Source organism: Montipora foliosa, chromosome 5 (assembly GCF_036669935.1).
Source record: "Montipora foliosa isolate CH-2021 chromosome 5, ASM3666993v2, whole genome shotgun sequence".
NCBI lineage: Eukaryota > Metazoa > Cnidaria > Anthozoa > Scleractinia > Acroporidae > Montipora > Montipora foliosa.
This window is the reverse complement of record NC_090873.1, coordinates 24,702,639-24,712,638: the sequence shown is the minus strand read 5'-3', so window position 1 is coordinate 24,712,638 and position 10,000 is coordinate 24,702,639.

Sequence of the window (10,000 nt, the reverse complement as noted above, 5' to 3'; positions counted from 1 at the left end):
TTTTTTGCCACTACAGTTGCTTTCCCAGGCCCGACGTTGCGAGAGATTTTAATTTCCAATGCACATAATTAATTCCAGGGGATATGCGGTAGTGCATGGCTGAATCTAATTTTCATTGTCAGATAAGACTCGAGCAAATCCTTTTCATGGTACTGTAAACGTTTCTTTTTTGTTTTTGTTTTTTGGCTACATTAACTTGGCCATATAATATATTAACCGAATAGCGTTGATAAACTCACCATAACCCTTTCTTCAATGAAAAGTTGATGTTTGGTTTCCTAAATAATTAGAAGTGGCACTTGTACAAGGGTTTGGTGTAACAGAATTCGAAAACTTAGAGCAACTACCTAGAACATACCATAACAATTTCCATTCTGGAGGTATGCCTACCATTTGAGCAGACCTTGAACTAGCCGGTCTCCGCTTGTAAATTGTTCATAATTTAAATTAAATTATTGGTCGGGCATTAATTATTTGTATTCAGTGAGAACATTGTACTTAATTTCGTACTTCTGGTCAGAATATGATGTGTTAACTCGAATTCGAGCTTTTTTTCGGGTTTTACTTAAACAAAACCACCCGTTCTGTTTCAGGTGACTCCTATTATTTCAAGGCCAATACACGTCGTGCACACACCTCATAAATAAACTCAACTCTTATGTGAAAACTTACCAATAAAGATACATATGCCGAGACTTGATTAATCACTTAGAGTCCAAGTCCAAGTCCAAGACTCCCAGCCTGCCAATCTCTTTGTTCATCTCAAAAACTCTCTTTAAGGTTTAAAAGAGAAATAAAACTAGTCACTCACGCCACGGGATCTCCGCTTTTATATCTAGGAAAATTTCATTTCGTTAATTGTGCAGCTAATAAAGTTTAGTGGAATTTATTATTGTTCATCTTTTTACGGTAGTGAAAGTTACCTTGGCGACAAATGTACATTTCCTTAATTTCTTTGCAGGGATAAATTGTAAAATTGATAGATGTGATCACCTGTTGTTTGCGTCCTTGAGGGGTCTTTTCGCTAATAGTACGAACGCAGTACAATTTAGCTGACAAATCAGTTATGCTGATATTCTGTTAAGACAGGAAATAAGGATTTGGTAAGTTAAGAATTATTTATTTATTTATTCGCCTTACTCTGCCCTTTAGGAGTGCTGATATTTAGCCGGAAATTCGTTTTACAAATCATTTTCAGTATATAATAAATGTTACAACTTAGTTAAGTTCTCGCTTAAAAGATAAACCATTTATTCAGTATACGTCTTAACGTTATTTTCGATTTCTAAACTGAATAATATATAGATTTAGCCAAGCCTAAAAGCTCCCGTCTCTAGCCCCAGAAAGCCACTTTCTGTATTGAATACAGTGTATATGGAAATAATTTTGCTTCTGCATAAAGTACAAAATTAATCGTTATTAGTGGATACAGTTTACAGGGATCAAACACCTCTGAGCTGAAGCAGTTAACAAACAAGCTTTGCGAACAATACCCAACAATTTTAATCAACAACTAAAACTAAAATTACATGCACAGTAATCTCTCACAACATTTTCCGTCTGCTTGATCCGTTTAGAACAACAGCAGAAATTACTAATTAAGGATGGTGCCTACTATTGTTATTGTGCCTACGTTCTCTCGAGATACTCGCGTTTTCGATAATTTGTGCTCTACTTGTAGGCTCTTTTCACCGGTCTGTGTGTTTGTGTGTGTCTTCGTAGCATATTTTCATACACCTCTTTATTGATGGAAGTCTTAAAGAACGAAATTTACTTTGATTAATCAATTTTGTATTTTTTTTTCTATCATAAATTCGTTTTACAAATCATTTGCAGTATATAATAAATGTTAAAACTTAGTTAAGTTCTCGCTTAAAAGATGAACCATTGATTCCCTATACGTCTTATTAACGTCATTGTCCCCTCGCGCTTGGTTTTTCACTTCCTTTGTCTTTGCATTTACAACAGGTCACGCAAAGTCTTACTTACACTCTCCTAATAAATCATTGCGTATGTTAACATTCTTCCTTAAGTTTGTAATTTTGTAGTTTTGAGTCTTTTTCTTGCAACACTGCGATTCTTTTTTTATTGTTATTTTTTTATTTTTTTTTAACGAAAACTAGTGAGCAGCACAAAGGAAGACTTCTTGTAGTTGTAAGCTTTTTTCGTTTATTTCCGACGATTAAATGTGGTCATAAATGGAAATAATTTCTTCTTAGATCTGGCACGAGTCCTAAGTAGATCACTTCTAGGTATGGTTGAGGCCTTACGAAATTGATCATCCACTAATTTAGAAGGGTAACCTTGATTGACTAAATAACCCTTGTATTCAGTAGTTCTCTGTTTCAGTTTCAGTTTATTTTGTTCGCCAGATGTTTTACAAAATTCGTCATAACTACAGTAATATTAAAATTCTGGTGAGGAAGCTCACGGGGAAACCATATGGGCTTATGATTGTGGGCTCCCTCTAGATGGCTATCTCTCGGCAAGAAAAATTTGTTCCGAGCAGTTCCTTAGTAACCTTGTCGCTACGCCATAAGGAATAGCCTTAAAAACGTGTTTAGGATGACCACTTGATGGTGGGAGGTACAGATGGCTATCCGTTGGCTTTGAATAAACGTCTGTCTGAATAAAACCCTCGATAAGATATAAAGTTATGTCTAGCACGTGGAACTCGCGCTGAGAAAAAACTAATTCAAATTTTATAGTAGGGTATAAAGAATTTATAAATTCGGTAAACTCATGCAGTGCAAGAAGGCCCTGTTGCCAGAGGTCAAAAACATCGTCACGGTATCGCCACCATAGAGCCGTCTTTATGGAGCCAGAACATTTAGCCTGAAAATCTATTTCACCCATGGCAAGATCCGCGTAACTACAAACATTCTTTGGGCCCATGGCTGTGCCATGAATTTGTAGAAAAAAAGTTTCTTTAAAAACCGAATGATTGTTCTTCAAACAAATGTCTACCGCTTCCAAAATGCAAATTGTAGATGGAAGCTGATTTTCTCTAGCATCCAGTGCTTTCTTTACTGCAGTGAGACCAAGTTGCTTATCAGTTTTAGGGAACACTGAACACAACATCCCATGAAACTAATAAAGTGCCCTCGGGAAAAGGGCCACCTCGGTTAAGATCCTCAATTCTATTCAGCAAATAGGTAGTATCTTTGATGAAAGACGGCAAATCACGAGCCAGTGGTTGCAAATAAAATTCAGTGAAGGCTGAGAGATTTTCTATTGCCGTACCACAACAAGATGAGATGAACCTAAGAGGATTCCCTACTTTGTGGGTTTTGATATTTCCAAATGCAACCCCTGGTTTGGCTTCTTTGTTAAAGTGATACTACGACCAAAAAAACAATTCTTTTTTTTCTTTGGATTTCAAAACTATGTTAACTAAACACTAACTCACCCAAGTTTTAAGTTCTGATTTTATAAAAGACACCTGTTTATTTTTGCTGGAATTTTCTTATTTATTGGTCCGCCATTACTAACTTTAAAATTTTGAGAGAGCTGGGTCGAGGAGAAAATGAAGCCAAAGACTCACTAGTTTAAGAATGCAATGCGTGTGTACGCGGCCGAATTAGGGACTGTGCAATAAATATCAGGAAGGGGGGGTCCTAAAATGAGCTTCACCAAAGGAAAAATTAGATAGGTCCCCCCCTCCAGCAGCGTCAAGATTAGCTGTGACCCCCCCCCCCCCCCCTCACGTTCTCTCAAAATTATGATGTGCCCCCCCTCCCCTCTCTAACCCGTACCTTTAGATATTGAAAAACTTGAGAACAGATACCAATATCTTTTATCTTGTAGAAGACCTGGATAGGGTGATGCCTAAATATAAAGCGACATTTCCTATTGGTGCCAAATCTAAAGCATTCAAATCAAGAAAAAAGAAGGAACAGAAGAAAAAAAGGGAGAAGAAGAGGATTGCTGCCTCAGAAAGCCGTAGGACCCGAACCTGTATAATTTTCCGGTCTTTGGGAGGTGAACCCATTGATGACAACTATGAAACAGAAGTATGTGGCATTCCTCAGCTAGAAACTGTAGAATTAGAAACCCTCTCGCTGTTTAAATCAAGAACAGACCTGGCATGTCTGCGGGACCTCTTAAATGCCAAATGTTTTATTGGCAAAGCTCACAACGTGGTTTGTGACTTCTGTGCATGAGCGATTGTTTCAATCTATCATATGTTGACATTCTAAATAAGTTAAAGCATTTGTTTATGTTGATGCAATATTTAGACATTATGGATAGTCAAAGGCGTGGCATCTGTCTATTTGGAAAATGTTTATTTATTCGTTCAATTCGTTTATTCAACTTACTTGAGAAATCTAATGTAGAGCCCCCCCCCCTCCTTTCCATTATTTTAACTTAAGGCCCCCCCCTCTGGTTTTAGGGCCCCCCCCCCTCCTGATAATTATTGCACAGTCCCTTAATATGCAGCACGGGAGTTTCGGGCTTTCAGACTTTTAAACTCGTGTTTTGCATATGTAATAAATTGCGTTTACACGCTGAAATTTTAAGCTAGTGAGTAAATGACGTCATTTTCTCTAGATCCAACCCTCTGAGTACCAATCGGCCAGTTTTGAACGTGAGTAATGGCGGACCGTGAAATCCAAAACTTACACTCAAAATAAACAGCCTTTGGATATAACTCAAAGCTCAAAATTTTGCCAGTTAGGTGTTAAGCAAACACGCTTTCAAAATCTGAAGAAAAAAAGGTAATGGTTTTTTGATCATAGTACCACTTTAACTATCCAATTAGCTACTTGGTTTGAAATTTCACACCAGCTTTCAACCCGAGTCAAATGCATGATAGTAGGATCCTCTTGTAAGGGTTTATAATGCAATTGGTTTTGAAGCTGACCGAACATTTTATCCTCGTATTCCCCTTCCTCAATTAAAACAAAGCGAGAACCTTTGTCTTGTATCCGAATTACCACATCAGAATTTCTAAATTGTTTTAACGCAACTCATTCTCCTTTGGTTAGGTTTTCTCTAGCTAATTTAATATTCCGAGGGTTTATCAAATCACGCCTAACACTGGATAGAAAAAGTTCAAGTTCTGGATACCTTGATGGTGGTGGCTTCCATTTCTTTCTTTCGGAACTTTAGAAAGGTGACCAGTTGACTCTTGACAATCTTCAGGGCTATTTTCAATGAAAAAGACTGCTGTCCGCAAGCGGGCCTCAAAAGCTTCCAAATCGTCGTATACACGTTGCCAGTCAACATCTTTTGGCATGGGGCACAAAGGTGGTCCTTTCTTGAGTAGATTGATTTGGTCTTGGTTAATGGACATGTTTGAGAGGTTGATAGGATCTAACTGATGTGATTCATTAGAAGTCGTTGTATTAGGTAACCTGAGCTTTCGACGAAAGAGTTTTCGTTTTCTCACTGGCCTGTGTAGCCCGTAATAACGACGGGCTTGTGTGGCAGTGTTAATGGGTATAGATCTCTGGTGTTACTGGAAAAAAACTCCTGATCCAACGGAATTGTCTTGAACATCTTTCTTTTCTCGCGTTCTTTCAAGTTACGAAGTAGGTTGGAATTTTCCGCTTTCAGGCCATTCACTCCACAGTAGCACAAGCAGCACGAGTCTGGGACAAGCTAACCAGATACCAACACCACTGTACCTTTCTTAAAAATTGCTTGGATAACAATGTTATTCCAGCAGGATTTAATTTAAATTTTAACTTGGCACTTAACGTCGATGATCGGCTGACCTCGTGATCAGAAGCTTTGCAAGCAATCACTCTAACGAACGTCAAAGAAACTTTGCGTTGCTCTTTTAAAAGCCTCGCAGAACAGAGTGAATTTTCTACAACGAGAGCTCCAATCTTGAAGGGAACAGATCTTCTCGTCCATCAACAATGGCTCTGCGAATTATATCTGGAATGGCCTGAAAGCGGAAAATTCCAACCTACTTTGTACTTCATCTTATGGCTTTGGGGGCATGTCTTATGCAAGAAAGACGCTCATCGCTGCTAAGAAACCTTATTCACCAACTGAAAAGGAACTCCGTAGGCTAGCAATAGTTTTATGGATGCACCAAATTTCATCAGTATGCAAGAGTACAAACTGACCACAAGCCACCAGAAGTTTTCTTCCGAAACCACTTTTCCAGGCGCCTCAACGGGTGCAACGGACGATGTTAAAGCTTCAGCGATATGACCCCCAAGTTGAATATGTTCCAATGATATCACTGGTTAAAAGAGCATAAATAATCGTGCTGCACGTGCGGCACATATTTTAGTTCATAATTTAGCGGTACTCTGCATGACGAAGACGTACAATCACCAAAGTTTAGGTTTTGACGACAACGAGAGCATGCAACAAAGAATCTTTCATTCTCTATTTCAGTCTGAGACCGCTCTTACCGATTTATGTTTAGGATACTTCGCCCACATTGTACGATGTGGACGAGATGAAATAATCGCAAAGACTTATACTAATAAAAAATAACAATATAATAAACCTATATAGCGCTATATCCTTAAGAGCTTCTGCCTGAGAGACCGGGGCAGACTTGGAAATGAAGGTCGGCCGATTCCGCTTAAAATTGGTACACAAAGTACTTATGTCAACTTATGTAATATGCCAAAGTTTCAGCTTCACCGACTTTTTTTAGCCGAGTTCTGGATATCAGCCCCTCAGGGGTCCCCAGAGGCTGATTTTCAGTGCAATTTTGGCCACTTTTAAATCTCTCTTTTAGCAACATGAAATTAATTTCAGGCAAAAAACAAAACCATCTTTTTAAAGCCCTATCCTTAGGCTTTTATGGGTGAGATCATTAGCTCATGGAATTTTTTCTCACTAGCCTGTGGCTGTTATCACAACTTGGTCATATTTGAAGCATATGGGAAGCAACCGGAAATGGCCTGTTTTTCAGACCAAATATTTTCCATGCCCATGTTTTACATCTTGAGGTCTTAGTATCCTTGCAAAGTTCAGCCCTTAGTTAAGTAGTATCAAGAAAAAAATACTAAGATTGAGGCTTTTTACTAAGAAAAAAACTTACGAGAAGATGGCTAACCAGGCCACTTCCGTTTAAAGTTTCAACAAAGCGTGTCTGCAAAAATCAGCCATTTAATTTCGATTTTTTTTTTCCTTCCAAGTTATGGTTAGGGTAAGAGACTCTGAAGTTAATTGTCACCGAAAAGACTTGCCGTTAATAAGAAATTTTTATGTGATTGTTTTAGGACCGATCAGATAGTGGTCCGACAGCGGTTATAAATTTCTTGGAAGAAGTCTTGGAAATTACGGACAATAGGGCCGTTGCGAAAACTCTTTATTTACCTAACAACACATCTCTTGCCGGTATATCACAATGCAAAATTGCATCTTTTTCGTCCAAACTGCAATGTTAAGTTTATCTACTTTGTTCAACTTGTTCAACGTATCACGTCTGTGGCCCGTAGTAATGAAGCGCTAATTAAATCAGGATATAAGCAAGCTTTGTAGTTCCATTCAGTAGTACTACAACCCACCTGTTTGGGCTTGAATATTTTCTGAAGAAAAAAGAACTTATCGGTCTCTTTAAATGCAACCACAACATCTGTCGTGACACTACTTGAGAACCGCTTTGAACCGTTAAGAAATTTCGAATACAATTAAAGCTAATCGTCTAACACAAATTGCAGTCGCTCTTCCAAAGTGCAAAGTGTCTGGATAAATTCGCTTACAAAAAACGCTTACCTGGCTTATCTTTTACAGACAAACTTTAGCCCCAGCGATAAATTGGTCGCAAGTGCATCGTTGCGAGTTAGATATACACAGGTCGATTAATACCGTACGTGGCGAGGTCATTGTAGTTTGGCTGGCTATGACTGACTTGGAATTCAGTGCAGTTGTTTTCTCGTGCAGATTCGTCTCCTTGATATTGCAGAGAATGATTATGATAGAACTTGTATAAGAACCTCAATGGCATGATTTGTTTACTGAATATTTACGCAAACGGGTGAATATTCGGCGGTGACGTGGACATATCACAAATCGTCTTTAATTCCTCAACCTTAGTATTTTTTTCTTGATATTACTAAACTAAGGGCTGAACTTTGCAGGGATACTAAGACCTCAAGATATAAAACATGGGCATGGAAAATATTTGGTCTGAAAAACAGGCCATTTCCGGTTGCTTCCCATATGCTTCAAATATGACCAAGTTGTAATAACAGCCACAGGCTAGCGAAAAATTTCCATGAGCTAATGTTCTCACCCATAAAAGCCTAAGGATAGGGCTTTAAAAAGATGGTTTTGTTTTTTGCCTGAAATTAATTTCATGTTGCTAAAAGAGAGATTTAAAAGTGGCCAAAATTGCACTGAAAATCAGCCTCTGGGGACCCCTGAAAGGCTGATATCCAGAACTCGACTAAAAAAAAGTCGTTGAAGCTGAAACTTTGGCATATTACATAAGTCGACATAAGTACTTTGCGTAATAATTTTAAGCGGAATCGGCCGACCTTCATTTCCAAGTCTGCCCCGGTCTCTCAGGCAGAAGCTCTTAAGCTCAAAGCGCTTTACAGCTTTAAAAGGGATAAACTAACAGAAAATAGTCCTAAAAAGGAACGCCGTTAACTTTGATTTAAATGTAGTTAGGTCTTTAGCTTCGGGTATATTATCTGGACGTTCATTCCATAGTTTGGGGCCAGCGTAAGAGAACGAACTTTCGCCATACTTGACCAGGTTGGTTCGTGGTACTACAACTTAAACAGATTCTTTGTTGCAGAACGTAGCGTTCTTGATGGTAAGTAAGGTTGCAATATGTCAGTTATGTAATGTGATTAACAGTATCTTGAACTCAATGCGTTTTTAGACAGGCAGCCAATGCAGCTGCTTGAGGATTGGAGTGATGTGCAGGAATTTCGTCTCTCTTGTCACTCATCGAGCAGCGGAATTCTGAACATTTTGGAGGCGATCCAAAACTTTGGAAGTCCGTATAGCAAGGAATTGCAGTTGTCTAATCTTGAGGTTATAAGAGCATGTGCGAGAATTTCAGTGTCACATTTCAAGAGGCAGTTTTTAAGCTGACAAGATGCTGCTCAAGAGGCATGTGCTGATCAAAGATCACACCAATATTTCTAGCTGAGGTAGATGGCTGAATGCCTTCGTTGGAAGCTTGGATATCGTTGATTTCTGGACGTGAGCGATGTTGTGCGCTTAGCACCAACTATTCCGTCCGTCGTCTAGATCTCACCGTTGAGTTTCAGCCTATTGCATAGCATCCATGTGTCAATCTCCGTAACGCAATGTTCAATATATGCTAAAAAAACCAGCTGGTCGGGAATACTTTGCTCAAAAGCCAGATATAACTGGGTGCCATCTGCGTAAAAATGAAATCCCAGACCATAGCGCCTGATAATATCGGCAACTGGTGCTGTGTACAACACATGATACAGCAACGGGCCAAGTACGGACCCTTGAGGCACTCCGCAGATGATGTGTTTTTTTCAGCAGACTTGAACCCGTCAACCATTACATTAGAGCCAACCATTATACTAGAACAAAGTTATATTTTAAGGTGACGTTTTCGTCGACGTCGCCGTCGTAGATCTTAAGGTCCCTAATTATGACCCAACATTGGGTAGGTATTGGCTAAGAGGATTTAAGCTATTAAGGACGGTGCCTACTAATTCAAAGGTATTTTTGCCCCGGTTTATGATTATGCACGAAATGTAGATCTTAACAATTGTTATTGAAATCCAAAAAGAACATTTGGGGTAACCACGCATTTTTCAAAGATATTAATTGATGATTTTTTTATTTTATTTTATTTTATTTTATAGAACATAAATCAAATAAAATATGCAAACAAAGAAGGTAGTTCATAAATAATAGAAGAAGGAAGAGTTTAGTTAATACATTCTATTACCTTGACATTTTCTCAATACCTTCTACTAAATAGCTATAGAGGGGTTACTGGATGGCACAATTTTCTAATTTCCATTGCAAATAAATCTTGGTAATAAAATCATTAAGATCCAAATTCTTTTCCAATATTTTACAC